Raw genomic sequence first — 18,451 nt, 5'->3', positions numbered from 1 at the left:
ATGATTGAAGTACACTAGGAACCACATTGTGTTGCCAGATATATATAAAAAATATACAATTTTCTGTTTGTTTAGTTGGAATAAAGTAACAATTTTGCTTATTCTTTCTGTTGTTAATGATTTAGCTGTATCATCAGAAAAGAAAAATGTCTAAAAATACCAGTTCCCTTAGAAAAACTTCAGTGCAATTGTTTCTACTTAATCTGAATTCATAACAAGGTTACGATAATATTTTTCTTCATAATGTCACACACATATAACATTTGCTACGAGCTATTCTCATTACAAACAATCTTCTGTTCCTTGTAACTCCGCACCGAATTTTTTTCTTTTCCTCTTTCCCTCCTTCACATTATCCCCACACGATCCTTCCTGACTGTATGTTATACAATTTATTTTCCTATATCTAACAATTTCTTCAATATTTTTTCTGTATACTTCTTTTATATTTGCTCTCCATAGAGGATGCTACTCTCGAATTAAAAATGTAATACTTTCCTCTATACCGAAGATACCAGTCTTTCCTTACGGGAATATCCATTTTTATCCGGAGTGTTCAAAAAGTTCTGGGCCATACAAAAACATGGAAAGAAAGGAAAGTTGTTGCAAATGGATGGCTTTGAATCTAAAATGGTGGATTTTTTTCAATCACACCAGCCGCTTATAATGCACACTGCTAAGATATCCTATACCAAATGAAAAAGTAACGTTGCGAATTGGGCAGGCTGTTACCTTGGGTCCTTATTATATTAACAATGCAGCATTGTTTTGAAACGGATTTCAAGTATTTTAGATTCTATCACACAAGAATATGTTCGATCATTCTATCATTTTTATATGCCTTTACGATGCGTTTGAACTGGAAAGGACGCTTTTTCATTTTATAAAGGGTGTGTGGGGGAGTAAAAATGAAAGGAAACTCCACCTACACACAAGCCGTCAGAAGAACTAAAGTGGGGAATTTAGCTCAGTTCACAGGCACTGGATTCGGACGGCTGTCCTTTGAAGTAAAAGATCATTGGGATGTTAGAGTTAATAACGAAGAAATTCTATGAAAGAAGAGAGACAGGGTTAGGGTTAGGTTTATCGGTTAGGGAAGGTGTACCTTCATGACGTCCGGGCGTGCGTTGTTCCCTCTCTGGTCTCCTGGTATCTTGCTATGGATCTGGTCCTGGACTATTGGCGGGATATCGCGGGCATCCGCCAGTTCGTAGGAGAAGTCCGAGATTAGCTTCCACTCCGCACCGTTACTCCCGGCTTCAAATCTATATCGCTACTCCCCAGACGGAAGTAACCGGGGCTATTTAAGGAGGGCCCCCAGGCTCGGTGACTATTCTCGTTGACATCGAAAGCGAGTCCCAGACGTCATAGGAGGTGTGGTTGTAGGTGTTGGGAGGAGTCAGGAAGGTGTCTCTCGTAACTTTATTACAATAAATACATAACATTCATAAATTGCTGATGTAGCAAAACAACAACCAGTTGACTGTTGACAGTTCAGGACGCAAGCACTCTACACAGAAACTCCACAAAACACATAAAAATTAATAGAAACCTGTCACCAGTGGCGAAGGGTGGTAAGAGGCCCTGAGGCCCGGCCTACCCATTTACTTTCAGAAATTATAATTTATAATTATTTTCTTTGCACAGAATGCATGATATTTTCTGAGTAGAAAAAAAAAGTTCGATAAAGAAATCATGGTTGGCACCACTGCTGGGAGGCTCACCGAGCAGTGTCTCAGGCGACAGTAGAATTACCGCCAAGCTACTCAGAAAACCCCGCGAGAGAACGTGTTGGAAATGACGTTTTCTTCACCAGCGTATAACTTGCGAAAGAGACCGGCCTCAGCGCTTATCGACTTTCGTTCTTCCCTACTAGTTTCTCTCGAGACCTTCGATTTCGATTCGATATATCAAGCAAATAAAGAACAAGATAACGTGGGCTCCATTCCTTTCCAACTTTGCTTAATTTTGCGTACTCTAACGCAACGCAAAAACTGGAACAAGAAATTCTAAAGGCGCTACGCCTATTAACGCAAACTAATACCCCTTTATTCCCCTGCGTTGGCGCAAACCTGGACGAAATCAGCCTCTTACAGTTCATTAGAAAGAGTGTATGTTTTTGAAATATTGTGAGTGATTTTTTTCTTACATTTGCAAAAGTGAATGAAAGGAAATGTCAGTAATTGGAGAATATGAATATACGTAATATAATTCCTATTAAAGAATCTTCTATGTCAGTGGTCTTTTGAAAATTAATGTGTTATTAAGGAACGAAGACTAACGCCTGTGTTGAAAATAGAACAAACAGAGGGCAAGAGAGTTTTGCATGAATTGGTATAAATATATATATTTGTAGTTGTTGAAATAATGAGCAGTGTATAAAAATATTTAAGTCTGATTCTGTTTTTAAAGGGGAATTAAGTGACAAAATATCTTGATTGAATGCTTGTCATGTGTTTTGAACAATATAATTAAAGAAAAAATTTTACAAGCAGAGTTTGTTTCAGTACATGTAGACTAAACAATATATGTTTCTTGTGAAGCACAGATAATGTGATAGTCCATCTTCTCCACCCGATCACGCCAATTAAAACAATTAAATTGCATTATGGCGAATTAAGATCATCTATGAGTCAGATACGTCAATTTCATTATGAAGATTGAGATCCGGATCGAATAAGTGCTGTCGATGAGGTACAATTGCATTAAATTTATGTGAATTCGTCTTCTTGTATTTCTGTAGTAAAATATTTATGTCTAATCTGTTTCATTTTATTATTATCATTATTATTATCGTTATTATTAGTAATAGTAGTAGAACATTGGGCCTACCCTCTTGAAACTATCACCCTTCGCCACTGCCTGTCACCAACATCATTGTCTGCATAACTCAATGCATTATTAATAACAGTCTTTGTGAATCGAAGCAAAGACACATTGATTCCCTTACACTCCCCCGTCTGGAACTGAAGATATATAAAAAAAAAACAAGTTTATTTTATATCATCGTTCATTGAATAATATGCACCACTAAATTGATAATCATGTGTATATATACTTATCACCGAAGAAAAAAAACACCAAAATAAAATGAAAACAACACAGAAAACAAAAAAAAATGTTAATAATTCGATATTTAGGTTAGAAGTTCCAGTCTTCTTCATATTACTGCACTTTCCTTTCTTTGTCTTTTGTGTTAAAAAAAAAGGACAAAAGCACACATATCCATATATATATTTGTAAACACAATAAACGTTCACTTGACGTATAAAGAAGCGTTCATTGAAGCACATGTCCATGTAAACACAAAAGCACGTGGAATTGTTTATAACCACGTAAGACCTTAAGGAAAATTTGCTGACTCGGAGCCCTTGAAAATATATCGGTCAGTAGTCTTTGACGATAGCACTTCTAAGAATGCAGATGGCCTTGTAGGCGGAGGTTCCAAAAGCTTCCACTAGACGGTGCTGTAGTCTGAACAAGTGCCATCACCAGCCGGCATGAATAGCAAAGCAGAAATGTGTCCAGAGAAAAAATAGTTTATTAGTGTTGATGGACGAAGGTGGCAGCGAACCGGCATGAAGAGGACAATAAAGGTATATAAAAAAAATAGGGGGAGGGGGAAGTATGAAGTGTTAATTGCAGCTTAAAAGTGGTATATATCAGGCACGAAAATCAGTCTCTGATGAAAAGTTCAAAATGGCGTCGGGGGACGCTATCCTCGTAACGGTCCATCCGAAGTTACTATTAATGCAAAAAATACTGTATCTTGGTGGAAAAGTAAAACAGTGATCCACAATCAATCCATATGTACTCGATGTAGCATTCCTGAGGGGCGGTGGCCTCTTGAAGGTCTACGATGGATGGTAACCTCTTCTTCATTCGCTGCTTAATGAAGGCATGGGAGGGAGAAAGGAACAGGTTTTAGGTATGAAATTAAAATAGCATAGAATTGACTGGAAAGAACTGAGACTGAGTAGAATGAGAATGTGGGAGGAAAAGTAAGAAAAGGGTTACAAAAATGTAGATGCGGTAAAAAAAAATAAAAAAAAATTAAGTAGGTGGAACGTAAGTGCAAGGCTAATCTTAGTACAGTAGAAAAACGAAAAGTAAACGTACGGGGGAAGAGAAGTAGAGGAAGAACAAGACAAAATTTAAAAAAAACAAAAATTAAGCATTAATATGACTTGTAATTGGTGCCCAACGACCAAATAATACCATACAACACAGAATCAACAGAAGGCAATCTTGGAGGGAGGGAGGGTGTATGAGGGTGGGACCAGAATAATCATAAGGCTGAAACCATTTCCTGTTTCAGCTAATCTTCTCAAAAACAGGAACGGGGCCAAGTTATGCCGCCTAGCACTCGGCTAAAAAAAAAAATATTATGATTATTCCAGTAACATGGGGGGGGGGTCGGGGGCACAAAAGGGGGACCGAAGAAAGAAAAATTAATGTAATAAACCAATTGTATGTTTGAAATGTACGTACGCTAGGTTTCATTGTTGAGGGTGGTAGGTATACTCAGAATCAAAATAATTGTGATCCCAGTAGAAGTTTACTTAAATTGATGAAACGTAACCAAATCCAAAAAAAAATTGGATTCTATCCAAATTCTATCCAAAAAAAATGGTAGGCAACTAGCGGCAAAACTACAAATAAGTGAGATAATTACGTAAGAAATGAGTTTTTGTAGAATCTCGTGTGTCATTGATCACGGGGCGAGATTCCGAAACAGATGTCACTGTAGATAAGGGTACACATTGCTTATCACCAGTATTACGACGGAATCGGGCATTAGAATGCCGCTTGTATAGTTTATAAAGTAAGAGAATTCCAATAGATAATAAAGATATCTCGAGCACGTGGACAACAACCCAGGCGGTGTCACGGAGTGAGAAGGTTTCTTCCGCTCTCACTGCTAAAAAACAGGAGCAAAAAGCCAGAAGTATCTAAAAAAAAACAAATGTCTAAATAAGCATGAAAACTGATATTTTGTATCGCTTAGTGGGTAAATCTAGTACCTCCTAAATCTTCAGGGCTAAATCAAAAGCAGAAATTCTAGGGTAAAATATGCATCTTTCAAGGCTGCTATTATCCAAAAATAGCTGGGCAAAACGTGCCCACTCAAATAAGGTATCGTAAAAAAAAAAAAAGTATTGCAACACTTCAACACAAAGGAGAATTACTCAACAAAACTCAAATATTTCTCTTGTCCGAAAAATGGACGCATCATGGAAAATAAACTTCACAAACTCCCTTCTTCCTTTTTGTGTTGAAAAAAAAAAAAACAATAACTTGACTCATTTAACATAAGGTGGAATTTGACTTCAGACACCAAGGACAGGTAAACTGAAACGTCAATAACCTGACAAATCAATCTGTCACGACACAAACAACACTGTATGGTCCTGTAAAACAAAATCATCCCGGGAACACTATGATAAAACAGGAACCAAACAACAAAAGCAAATTCCGATTCCAACAACTATGAGTCATAGCTCCAAACAAACATAGACACAAAATAATGCATATAACGATTCTGCTTATACAAAAAAAAAAGGGGGGGGAAACTTAAGATTCCCTGGGTTGTGCAGAACGGACTTGACGTCTCAAATTACATATCAAGAAACACTGAATGAGCGTTGCCAAACTCAAAATTACGACTAATATTGGGATCACAATAAAATAAGTAGTATGTAAGTTATTAAATCGCTTAACAATAAGCTCAGTATGGTTAATTTTCAATTTCTGTAATTCCATATCTAACTCAGTAAGAGTTTTGATAGACGCAGAAAAATTTAGATGAGGGAGAGAAAAATTTAAATCAATGTTCATATATTCATGTTCCATATTTATCGTTTTCCGAGTGGGTAAAACCATATTTTGAATAAGCACTGTTTCAAAATTGTCATATACTATAAATTGGGTCAGGTTAATTCCATATTTAATAGGGGTAGTATGTAAAATATTATGGGAAGTTCTAGAAGTTATATGACCTGGTACTAACGAAGAAAAAAGTAAGCCAGCTGGCGTATATAAATGAACAAATTTTGCATCAGAAGGAACAATTTCTAGGTTGCAAAAGGTTAAATTCTGATTAAAATATATGTCCGTAAGACATTTTGATCGATTATTGGCGCTTAAACCTGAGGTTTCGCAAAAGTATAAAAATTTCTTCCAAACACACTGTTGATTGTCAATTTCTACAAAATGATTATCTGACAAGTAGGCCTCTTTAGGCAACGAATACCTGACAATCTTGTTTGTCATTAAAATACCTAGGTTGTGAATCATAAAACGCTGGGAAATTTTGTCAGGAGTAACTACAGGTGTCTTTAACATTAGATCAATGTTCCAGGAATCAAAATTGAAGTTTATAAGGAAAACTGAAGATACCGTATAAAATAGACCAATATCGTGTGGGAAAAGAGTATCCTTTAGAATAGCATGGCTCTTAACTAGAGAAAGTATCTGAACAGAATTTAAAATACGATAGGTTAGTTGATTTTGTAGAATATCAGTTAACATCTCGGCAACCTTACGTCGGGATTCATAATAATTTTGCATAATCCACAATCGTCTTTCATGGGTAATCACATCGCAAAGAAGGTTCGAAGTCTCGTTTTGAATTTGGAGTACGGCGTGCTTAACAGCCAGAACCACGCCACGTACTATTTTCACTTCATTATTAAATGCTTTCTTAATGTTCTGAAGTTCGGATTTCAAATAATCATCGTGGTCTTGTAAAATACTAAGGGATTGCTTTATTCGTTGGGTCTCAACAAAATTGTAGGAAGAAAATCCAAAAGAGGATATTCCTAAGAGCCATGAAACTATGGAACGAGTAGGACGGTGTTGATGCATACAGTGTAAAGAACTATTCGAATACTGAAATGCACATGGTATAACAGCTTGTAACTTAGCATAAAAATCTCGTTCCATGGTAACTACATCATTAAAAGGATTTACTTTGTTCTCACATGAAGTAATGTTTAAATTTGAAAGATGAAGGTCCAAATGTATACGTAAAGTAGTATAGACAGTGTCCGTTGTGTGCACAGCGTATCCTGCATGTGAAATGGCGATACCTAATTTTTCCAAGGTTGCTTGCTTGCGGTAGTCTATATTCCACTTGTAAATACAGATAACTTGTAGAGGAAAGAAAACTAATACCCAATACATCTGAAATGAGAGAAAAGGAAAACTCATTTCAGAACCACTGTATTGAATAGATTATACTTGTTACTATTATTGTTAATCCATTTATCAACCTTTACTATAAGTCAAAACTTCTCTATTTCCAGGTACGTCATCTCAAATTATTGTCATTGAGTAGATAACAAAAGACAAGGGAGAAAAAAAAAGAAAATTCTAGCGGGATTTCTTCGGTTGCACGAATGGTGGTGGTAACTTGCATGTTATTTTTTTCTTTGCTTCTGACACATACAGCAGAACGACTATACATAGTCCGTCCATAACATACACGTACTAATCTAGATTATAGTTCCCTGGTAGGCCAGTAACAAATTAATCCAATATAATTAAAATATGTGTTCTCTTTCAGGTCTATTGTGGAAAGTATACATGCATCAATCGCTCGTACGTTCGTTGATTTTCTTTGTCAAATTGACAGAACACAACCATGTCCACCAAATCCAAATTCTCTTCTAAAAACTTCCGTATGCAATCCAAAGCAATACGGCATGCTTCTTCCTTGGGAAAAAAGAAAATCCCGGTGGCAATGTTCGGAAAGGCTATGGATCTAAAGCTACTCTTCAATGCGAGACTTAAGGCTTTTTCATAGCACGCTTGTAGTTTCCTTGGGTTCTTGTCTGGTGGAGCGCTGACATGTATGACGTAGGAGGCAGGGAGGTTATAGGCATCAGTGACGCAAACATCTCCAACTTTTAGGTGACTAATCTTCTCGCAGTCCTGAAGTAAGTCTGGTCCAGCAGCCTGGTGGATCGCTCGGTCAACACCTCCACGTGGCTCCAATGACGTGTTCGTACTGTTCACTATACAGTCTCCGGAGAGCGAGGTAATACTTCCAAAATATAGGGCTATTTTCTTGTTGATCTCGTGGTTGGCTGAAAACTTTGGGCACATTCTATCTTTTAAGGTTGAGGTGGGGGAAGCCATGTCGTACCAAGTCGGTAGGTCCACCATAGAAACTATATTCCTGATAAACATACAATCAGGGACAGCATCATCTCTGTCTAAATTTGGTTCTTCAACTAAGAATTTGTTCGAAATCACCATTAACAGCTGGTAACTCGGGATCCTTGGCACCTTCACCTAAGACAGATGGGGAAGAGGCATCTAGCTTCTGAACATCCTTTTCGGCATCTTTTCCTGGTGGGTAATACTTTTTTAAACGGTCAACAGCGAAAGAATCAATCTTAATTTGCCCATGTCCTGTCCGAAACTTTACATAGTAACTGTTGTCATGTTTGCTTCCTTGAATTATACCTGGACCAAAGTATTTCCCTGAGAAAGCTTTGCAGTTACCTTTCTTAACGGTTGAATCAAAAATCCAAACCAGATCGCCTTTCTTAAAAGTTTGCTGTTTCTTCTTTTTGTTGTACGATTTAGCGGAAATCAGAAATCTTTTATACAAGTTATCATGGGCTCTTTCCCGTATATATCTTAAACGTTCTAATCGATCTTGGTTATCTGAAAATTGACACTGTGTGTCCAACATGGCAGAATGTAACAGTTTAGGAGAAAAAAACCATGGAGGCACTCAAATGGAGAAATCTGCATACTCAAATTACATGTGACGTTATAGGAAAAAACAATCTGGGGTAGAAGTTCAATCCAATTGGACTGGTTATCTTTGTCCAATGCAAGTTTCAGTTGCTGTTCAATATGTCTTATGGCGACTTCCACCTGACCTAAAGAATAGTGTCCTGCCACATCTGCAAAGTGTAATTGGATATCAAAGATATTACACAGTTCCTTGAAGACTTGACTCGTAAAAGCTGAGCCACGGTCGCATGCCAATTCAGAAAAAAGACCATATTTCAAAATAACTTGCTCGTACAAAAATTGAGATATAGAAGCAGCTGATGTATCGGGCAAAGAAGCAGCTATACAGAATCGAGTTCCCTCGTCGACACAAACAACCAAATAACTGTGTTTAAGGATGTTGTTGCTCGGGTATTTTCCGGAAAAATCTATATATATCCTATAGAAGGGTGGAACGCTGGGATGGGTCTGTAGATTTCCTAGAGGCTTGCCGCTCCTCTTCTTCAGCACTTGACAAACAATACATTCCTTGCACTTCTGATAGACAAATTTCTTCATGTCCAAAAAGTATACAGACTTTAATAGCAAATTATACGTTTTGGAGAATCCAGCGTGATTTGCTGCGAGTTTTTCAGCATGGCACTTCTCAAAAACTCGGTCTCTCAAGGACAGTGGCACAGCGACTAAATGAACTTTTCCAAGAGGTGTGGAATTGACTTTGTATAGGGTAGAGTTCCTCATGGTAAAGTGTGACGCTCTTCGCTCGAAAGCAGGATCCTTTTCAGGAGCATCCTCCAAGTAGGCGATAATCTTGCTAAAGTATTGATCTTCTCGTTGAGCTTTTCTGAGATCAATAGCGTCATTATCTTCAATGAAAAATATCCGGAGATCCGCCGCACTTGCGTCCTCATCGGTAATATCACGCTTGTGGTTAACAAAACGGCTGAAAGCATCAGCCTCCACATTGCTGGCTGCGGCGACGTGAGATATAGTAAAATGGTAAGCTTCAATTTCCGTCAGCCAACGAGCTAGTTTTCCAGTTAAGTTCTTGCTATTCTTTAAATATGTTATGGCTTTGGAGTCCGTGTGAAGGAAAAAATGTCTTCCCAAAACAAAATAGCGGAAAGAACGCAAGGCATATAGCAGAGCTAGGAGTTCTAGATGGTAAACAGACAGATTCTTCTCAGCAGGCCCCACTGCACGGGATGCGAATGCAATAGGCACCAGTTCAGATTCGGGATCTTCAGATACGGGTTGTTTTGCGACGGCAGCCAAACCTCGGATCGAAGCATCCGTGTATATGTGCAAGTCACGTTCGGGTTTATAGGCCAATAAGGTGGGAGCTTCCAAGATGGCGGTCTTCAGCGCTTCAAAGGAATCCTGCTGGGATTTACCCCAGGTAAAATCAACATCCTTCTTCATCAACTTCTGAAGAGGATCCGCGATAATCGCAAAATCCTTGACATAACGCCGCAAAAAGGAGCAAACTCCAAGAAAACTCTTGACTTGTTTCTTCGTCCGTGGCCTCTTGTAATCTCTAATGGTGTCCAACATCTTATCGGAAACGGACATCCCAAAACTCCCAAGCTTGTGGCCAAGTACGACCAAAGAGTGGTGAGCGATTTTTGTCTTCTCGGGGGACAACTTTAAACCTCTGGAACGAAGTCGTTCAAACAGAATCTTGCATAAGTCGAGCATTTCAGCCACACTACTGGAAACTACATAAAAGTCGTCCACATAATACATGATGTTTGATGAAGGAACTCCAGCAAGCGTTAATTTCACCAACCTATTCAACGCTGCGGCACTGGAAATGTGTCCCATCGGTAAGCAGTTGTATACATAGGATCCGAAGCCTGGAATTGAGAATCCTGTGCACTCCCTACTCTTCTTAGTAAGCTTAACTTGGAAGAATCCGGCTTTCATGTCGGAACTCGCGTAAAAAAGCTTTCCCGCCATGCGTCCTAAGATGTCCTCCATCGGTGGCGTCGGATAATTACAGGGCATCGATTGCAGGTTTAAAAATCTGAGGTCCGAAACGAATCTGAAGTCTCCAGAGCGTTTTCTGACCAAAATAATAGGGTGATTCCATGGGGAAGTCTCAGCCGAAATTACATTCTGACGCAGGAGAAGATTCAACTGTTTTTTGACGACATCTCGAAGGTGGTAAGGTACTGAATACGGAGCCTTGTTCACTGGGGTCTCATCAGATAGCCTAATTTCATGTTCAAAGCCTCTAGCGACGCCCACGTCTGTGTCCGACCAAGAGAAGACATCCGCGAAGGAGCGGATAAGATCGTAAAATTTTTCCTTGTCCTCCGGGGCGAGGTCTTGATTGACGTCCACTCGGGTGGGATCACACATCTTCTGTGATGCGGCTAACTGCTCTGGTGGTGGGGTGTATTCCTCCGTGGTGTTTGCCACAACTTCATCCGAATCAACAGGCACCTCCTCAAAGTCCTCTGCCAGACCAAGAACTGTTCCCATGCGTAACTTCACTGGGGTGGTGGTGGGGTTGGTCACATATACGACTGGTGTCTCACCATTTACCAGAACTCGTGGGATAAAAATTCCCAATAACTCTTCAATTCGCTGAGACGGGGACAACAACAACTTTCTTCCGGTAATATCAAGAGAATTTCGGAGACGGACCAAAGTATGTGACCGCGGTGGCAACACAGTATTTTCACAAACTCGAAAAACAGGAGTGGAACAGCTAGCAACTTTACTTGTAAGGACTTTGGATAAATGCACCTCTAAATTTCGCCTCGGCAATGAACGAGACGGTAAACGACCAAAGTAAGAAAGAGTAAAGGTATTACTATCATAATCAATTAAGGCTCTATGAATATTCAAAAAGTCAGCTCCAAGCAAGGGACCATAGTCAAAGTGTGGAATAACTCGAAACACATGAGAGAAACGTCTCCCATTAATATCAAACTGGAGAATCGCCAACTCAGAAACCTGTATAAACTTGCCAGTAACACCTCGTAAACGAGTATTGATGCGATATCTCCTAGCACTTTCCGGTACTAAATTGGAACCGACGCAACTGACCTGGCTGCCAGTGTCGAGCATAAATTCAGTCTGGACTCCTCCCATAATAACACTGATATGAGGCAACTCATTCTGGGTGAAAAGAGGGACCGTAATTCGGAGAGAACGAGTAGCAATGGTCCAATTTGCTACCCTAGCAGTTAGTTTAAAGTCGCCCTGCAATATCTAGCGATATGATTAGGGCCTTTGCATCGAAAACAGATAATAGGTCCCTTTTTTGAGGAGTCGTTGTTTTGGGACGACCCTGTATTTGATTCGGACCGGTTAGGATCGGTTTGGGGCACATGAAAACTATTGGCACCATTATCATTGTTTTGTTGCCTGTTATTACGTGGAAAGTTTCGTCTATTGTTATTTCTTCTATTGCGTGAGCCATTGTCATTGTTTTTGTTTTTACTGCCATCAGAAAAAGCGGATATTTGCAACGTTAACTTAGATAATTGTTGCTGTAATTCAAGCAAACGGCCATTGACGTCATTACTCTGCTGCGTTTGCTCTCGTGGCGAGTCAGCAGCTCTAACAGCTGTTTCCTGTCTATATGCTGCGTCAGCAGCTGTTACATAAGGAAGGCTGTCTGCCGGCTTATTGCTGACCAAGGCAGACTGCAAAAGCACTGAGTTCTTTTTAATGAACTGATCCAATTCCTTCCTCTTTGTCAGCAATCGTGCTTTTTCCTCTAATATTAACTCATCGACGAGTGCAGCGAGATTTTCATATTCTTTTTTAATAACAGCACGAAAATATTCAGGTTGAAGACCTTCGATAATGTACTGTATTTGTGCTTTTTCTGAGGCTGTAGGATCTGATTTAAGAATGAGATCCTGTTTTGAGTAAACGTAATCCATCACGCTCTCATCCGTACCTTGCTCTCGAGCCCTCATCTGCGCAACAGTAAAATGGGGAAGCGCATGATCTTTAAAGGTTTGACGGATTCGTTCTTTAAACTGGTCATAATTCCACTGCGCAAATTCGGGTTTCGATTCAATTGCTGAATACCAATTTTCAGCACCTCCTTTCAGTAATGATCCTAAAATTAACTTCTTACGGGCTCCTGTCCAGCCGTTGACTTCGGCCACAGTTTCGTATTTCCTCAAAAATCTGTCCACATCCTCCCCGAAACGAGCATAAAACGGCTCAGGTCTAATAATAGAGTTCATATATTGAACGGGACCTTCGCCTCCTGCATTATTCGCTGCAGATGCCATATCTGATACTTTAGGGCTTAAAGAAATGGAAGAGGACCCAGAAATCTCGGAGAAGGTATCGGATAAACGTAACTGCCGACGTAAGTTATACAAATATTGGCGCGTAACCTTAGCGGACTTAGGGGAAGAACACGCGGCAGGCTCAAAATATACAGTATCGCTGTGGTCTAAAATTTCTTCTGTAGGCACACCTAACTCCTCATGTAAGTAACGCAACATAGACAAAAATCTCTAAAAATTTGGGCACACAACTACACATCACATTAATACTATAACTCAATAATTAACTTAAAAATAATAAAATAATACCGAGAATACGCTAATATACACAAAAAATAAGAAACGCACTATACTTCGGAGAGAGTTAGGAAAAAAAAACATCTCGCCAGGACCCAAGTGTCATGCAAAAATAAGAGGAAACATAGGTGAGCTATTTTCCAATTGAGGAGAACCTCTCGGACTCTAGCGCCACTACGCCCCTAAACGAGGAAGTCGGATCGGTCAGAAGTTCCATCTGATCGCAATGACCTCCGTGTGCGGACTCGACCAAAAGGCCTCGACGCTAAAGTAGTACTTTTTGCTCGAAAGTAAGACGCACACCAAAAGAGCATTCACAATAGGGTGAAACCCTCCTCGTACAGTGCTACGCCCTTAGCAAGGTTCTGCTCGGGGTACGTCCATACCTCCGCAATAAACCTCGCACAGACTCGGCAAAAATGCCTCACTGCAAAAGTAGTGAAATGCGAAAGACCCAATAGACAAGAGAGCTTATTGGCCTCCACTCTGGTGAAACCATCCGTCTGTTGCGGAGATACGCCCAATAACTGGTCTCGATCGGGGTGCGTGTGCTACACTCCCGCAAGAAAACCAGTCTAGACTCGGCACTGAAAAGCCTGCTCCAACAACAGCTATTGGCCAGAAAAGAAAACAAGAAAAACATGCACTACTAGAAGATTGACCTAAAAACATGCAGAGATAGAACTGACAGGGTAAAAACAATTCTCCACCAAGTAGGACACTAGCAGGGATAAAAAGAAAGAGTAAAAAGCCACATCTCCACCATATAAAGGGTGTGTGGGGGAGTAAAAATGAAAGGAAACTCCACCTACACACAAGCCGTCAGAAGAACTAAAGTGGGGAATTTAGCTCAGTTCACAGGCACTGGATTCGGACGGCTGTCCTTTGAAGTAAAAGATCATTGGGATGTTAGAGTTAATAACGAAGAAATTCTATGAAAGAAGAGAGACAGGGTTAGGGTTAGGTTTATCGGTTAGGGAAGGTGTACCTTCATGACGTCCGGGCGTGCGTTGTTCCCTCTCTGGTCTCCTGGTATCTTGCTATGGATCTGGTCCTGGACTATTGGCGGGATATCGCGGGCATCCGCCAGTTCGTAGGAGAAGTCCGAGATTAGCTTCCACTCCGCACCGTTACTCCCGGCTTCAAATCTATATCGCTACTCCCCAGACGGAAGTAACCGGGGCTATTTAAGGAGGGCCCCCAGGCTCGGTGACTATTCTCGTTGACATCGAAAGCGAGTCCCAGACGTCATAGGAGGTGTGGTTGTAGGTGTTGGGAGGAGTCAGGAAGGTGTCTCTCGTAACTTTATTACAATAAATACATAACATTCATAAATTGCTGATGTAGCAAAACAACAACCAGTTGACTGTTGACAGTTCAGGACGCAAGCACTCTACACAGAAACTCCACAAAACACATAAAAATTAATAGAAACCTGTCACCAGTGGCGAAGGGTGGTAAGAGGCCCTGAGGCCCGGCCTACCCATTTACTTTCAGAAATTATAATTTATAATTATTTTCTTTGCACAGAATGCATGATATTTTCTGAGTAGAAAAAAAAAGTTCGATAAAGAAATCATGGTTGGCACCACTGCTGGGAGGCTCACCGAGCAGTGTCTCAGGCGACAGTAGAATTACCGCCAAGCTACTCAGAAAACCCCGCGAGAGAACGTGTTGGAAATGACGTTTTCTTCACCAGCGTATAACTTGCGAAAGAGACCGGCCTCAGCGCTTATCGACTTTCGTTCTTCCCTACTAGTTTCTCTCGAGACCTTCGATTTCGATTCGATATATCAAGCAAATAAAGAACAAGATAACGTGGGCTCCATTCCTTTCCAACTTTGCTTAATTTTGCGTACTCTAACGCAACGCAAAAACTGGAACAAGAAATTCTAAAGGCGCTACGCCTATTAACGCAAACTAATACCCCTTTATTCCCCTGCGTTGGCGCAAACCTGGACGAAATCAGCCTCTTACAGTTCATTAGAAAGAGTGTATGTTTTTGAAATATTGTGAGTGATTTTTTTCTTACATTTGCAAAAGTGAATGAAAGGAAATGTCAGTAATTGGAGAATATGAATATACGTAATATAATTCCTATTAAAGAATCTTCTATGTCAGTGGTCTTTTGAAAATTAATGTGTTATTAAGGAACGAAGACTAACGCCTGTGTTGAAAATAGAACAAACAGAGGGCAAGAGAGTTTTGCATGAATTGGTATAAATATATATATTTGTAGTTGTTGAAATAATGAGCAGTGTATAAAAATATTTAAGTCTGATTCTGTTTTTAAAGGGGAATTAAGTGACAAAATATCTTGATTGAATGCTTGTCATGTGTTTTGAACAATATAATTAAAGAAAAAATTTTACAAGCAGAGTTTGTTTCAGTACATGTAGACTAAACAATATATGTTTCTTGTGAAGCACAGATAATGTGATAGTCCATCTTCTCCACCCGATCACGCCAATTAAAACAATTAAATTGCATTATGGCGAATTAAGATCATCTATGAGTCAGATACGTCAATTTCATTATGAAGATTGAGATCCGGATCGAATAAGTGCTGTCGATGAGGTACAATTGCATTAAATTTATGTGAATTCGTCTTCTTGTATTTCTGTAGTAAAATATTTATGTCTAATCTGTTTCATTTTATTATTATCATTATTATTATCGTTATTATTAGTAATAGTAGTAGAACATTGGGCCTACCCTCTTGAAACTATCACCCTTCGCCACTGCCTGTCACCAACATCATTGTCTGCATAACTCAATGCATTATTAATAACAGTCTTTGTGAATCGAAGCAAAGACACATTGATTCCTTTACACTCCCCCGTCTGGAACTGAAGATATATAAAAAAAAAACAAGTTTATTTTATATCATCGTTCATTGAATAATATGCACCACTAAATTGATAATCATGTGTATATATACTTATCACCGAAGAAAAAAAACACCAAAATAAAATGAAAACAACACAGAAAACAAAAAAAAAAATGTTAATAATTCGATATTTAGGTTAGAAGTTCCAGTCTTCTTCATATTACTGCACTTTCCTTTCTTTGTCTTTTGTGTTAAAAAAAAAAGGACAAAAGCACACATATCCATATATATATTTGTAAACACAATAAACGTTCACTTGACGTATAAAGAAGCGTTCATTGAAGCACATGTCCATGTAAACACAAAAGCACGTGGAATTGTTTATAACCACGTAAGACCTTAAGGAAAATTTGCTGACTCGGAGCCCTTGAAAATATATCGGTCAGTAGTCTTTGACGATAGCACTTCTAAGAATGCAGATGGCCTTGTAGGCGGAGGTTCCAAAAGCTTCCACTAGACGGTGCTGTAGTCTGAACAAGTGCCATCACCAGCCGGCATGAATAGCAAAGCAGAAATGTGTCCAGAGAAAAAATAGTTTATTAGTGTTGATGGACGAAGGTGGCAGCGAACCGGCATGAAGAGGACAATAAAGGTATATAAAAAAATAGGGGGAGGGGGAAGTATGAAGTGTTAATTGCAGCTTAAAAGTGGTATATATCAGGCACGAAAATCAGTCTCTGATGAAAAGTTCAAAATGGCGTCGGGGGACGCTATCCTCGTAACGGTCCATCCGAAGTTACTATTAATGCAAAAAATACTGTATCTTGGTGGAAAAGTAAAACAGTGATCCACAATCAATCCATATGTACTCGATGTAGCATTCCTGGGGGGCGGTGGCCTCTTGAAGGTCTACGATGGATGGTAACCTCTTCTTCATTCGCTGCTTAATGAAGGCATGGGAGGGAGAAAGGAACAGGTTTTAGGTATGAAATTAAAATAGCATAGAATTGACTGGAAAGAACTGAGACTGAGTAGAATGAGAATGTGGGAGGAAAAGTAAGAAAAGGGTTACAAAAATGTAGATGCGGTAAAAAAAATAAAAAAAATTAAGTAGGTGGAACGTAAGTGCAAGGCTAATCTTAGTACAGTAGAAAAACGAAAAGTAAACGTACGGGGGAAGAGAAGTAGAGGAAGAACAAGACAAAATTTAAAAAAAACAAAAATTAAGCATTAATATGACTTGTAATTGGTGCCCAACGACCAAATAATACCATACAACACAGAATCAACAGAAGGCAATCTTGGAGGGAGGGAGGGTGTATGAGGGTGGGACCAGAATAATCATAAGGCTGAAACCATTTCCTGTTTCAGCTAATCTTCTCAAAAACAGGAACGGGGCCAAGTTATGCCGCCTAGCACTCGGCTAAAAAAAAAATATTATGATTATTCCAGTAACATGGGGGGGGTCGGGGGCACAAAAGGGGGACCGAAGAAAGAAAAATTAATGTAATAAACCAATTGTATGTTTGAAATGTACGTACGCTAGGTTTCATTGTTGAGGGTGGTAGGTATACTCAGAATCAAAATAATTGTGATCCCAGTAGAAGTTTACTTAAATTGATGAAACGTAACCAAATCCAAAAAAAAATTGGATTCTATCCAAATTCTATCCAAAAAAAATGGTAGGCAACTAGCGGCAAAACTACAAATAAGTGAGATAATTACGTAAGAAATGAGTTTTTGTAGAATCTCGTGTGTCATTGATCACGGGGCGAGATTCCGAAACAGATGTCACTGTAGATAAGGGTACACATTGCTTATCACCAGTATTACGACGGAATCGGGCATTAGAATGCCGCTTGTATAGTTTATAAAGTAAGAGAATTCCAATAGATAATAAAGATATCTCGAGCACGTGGACAACAACCCAGGCGGTGTCACGGAGTGAGAAGGTTTCTTCCGCTCTCACTGCTAAAAAACAGGAGCAAAAAGCCAGAAGTATCTAAAAAAAAACAAATGTCTAAATAAGCATGAAAACTGATATTTTGTATCGCTTAGTGGGTAAATCTAGTACCTCCTAAATCTTCAGGGCTAAATCAAAAGCAGAAATTCTAGGGTAAAATATGCATCTTTCAAGGCTGCTATTATCCAAAAATAGCTGGGCAAAACGTGCCCACTCAAATAAGGTATCGTAAAAAAAAAAAAAGTATTGCAACACTTCAACACAAAGGAGAATTACTCAACAAAACTCAAATATTTCTCTTGTCCGAAAAATGGACGCATCATGGAAAATAAACTTCACAAACTCCCT

At 39.3% G+C, this 18,451-nt stretch overlaps 1 pseudogene; it reads right to left on the bottom strand.

The window, feature by feature from the left end:
• Window positions 1–7,569: 7,569 nt before the first annotated feature.
• Window positions 7,570–8,142, bottom strand: LOC145671762 (macro domain-containing protein PG1779 pseudogene; annotated as a pseudogene).
• Between the last annotated feature and the right edge of the window lie 10,309 nt (window positions 8,143–18,451).

The sequence above is a fragment of the Thermobia domestica genome, chromosome 15 (assembly GCF_964235325.1).
Source record: "Thermobia domestica chromosome 15, izTheDome1.hap1.1, whole genome shotgun sequence".
Classification (NCBI taxonomy): domain Eukaryota; kingdom Metazoa; phylum Arthropoda; class Insecta; order Zygentoma; family Lepismatidae; genus Thermobia; species Thermobia domestica.
This window is presented reverse-complemented; position numbering and strand designations above follow the sequence as displayed.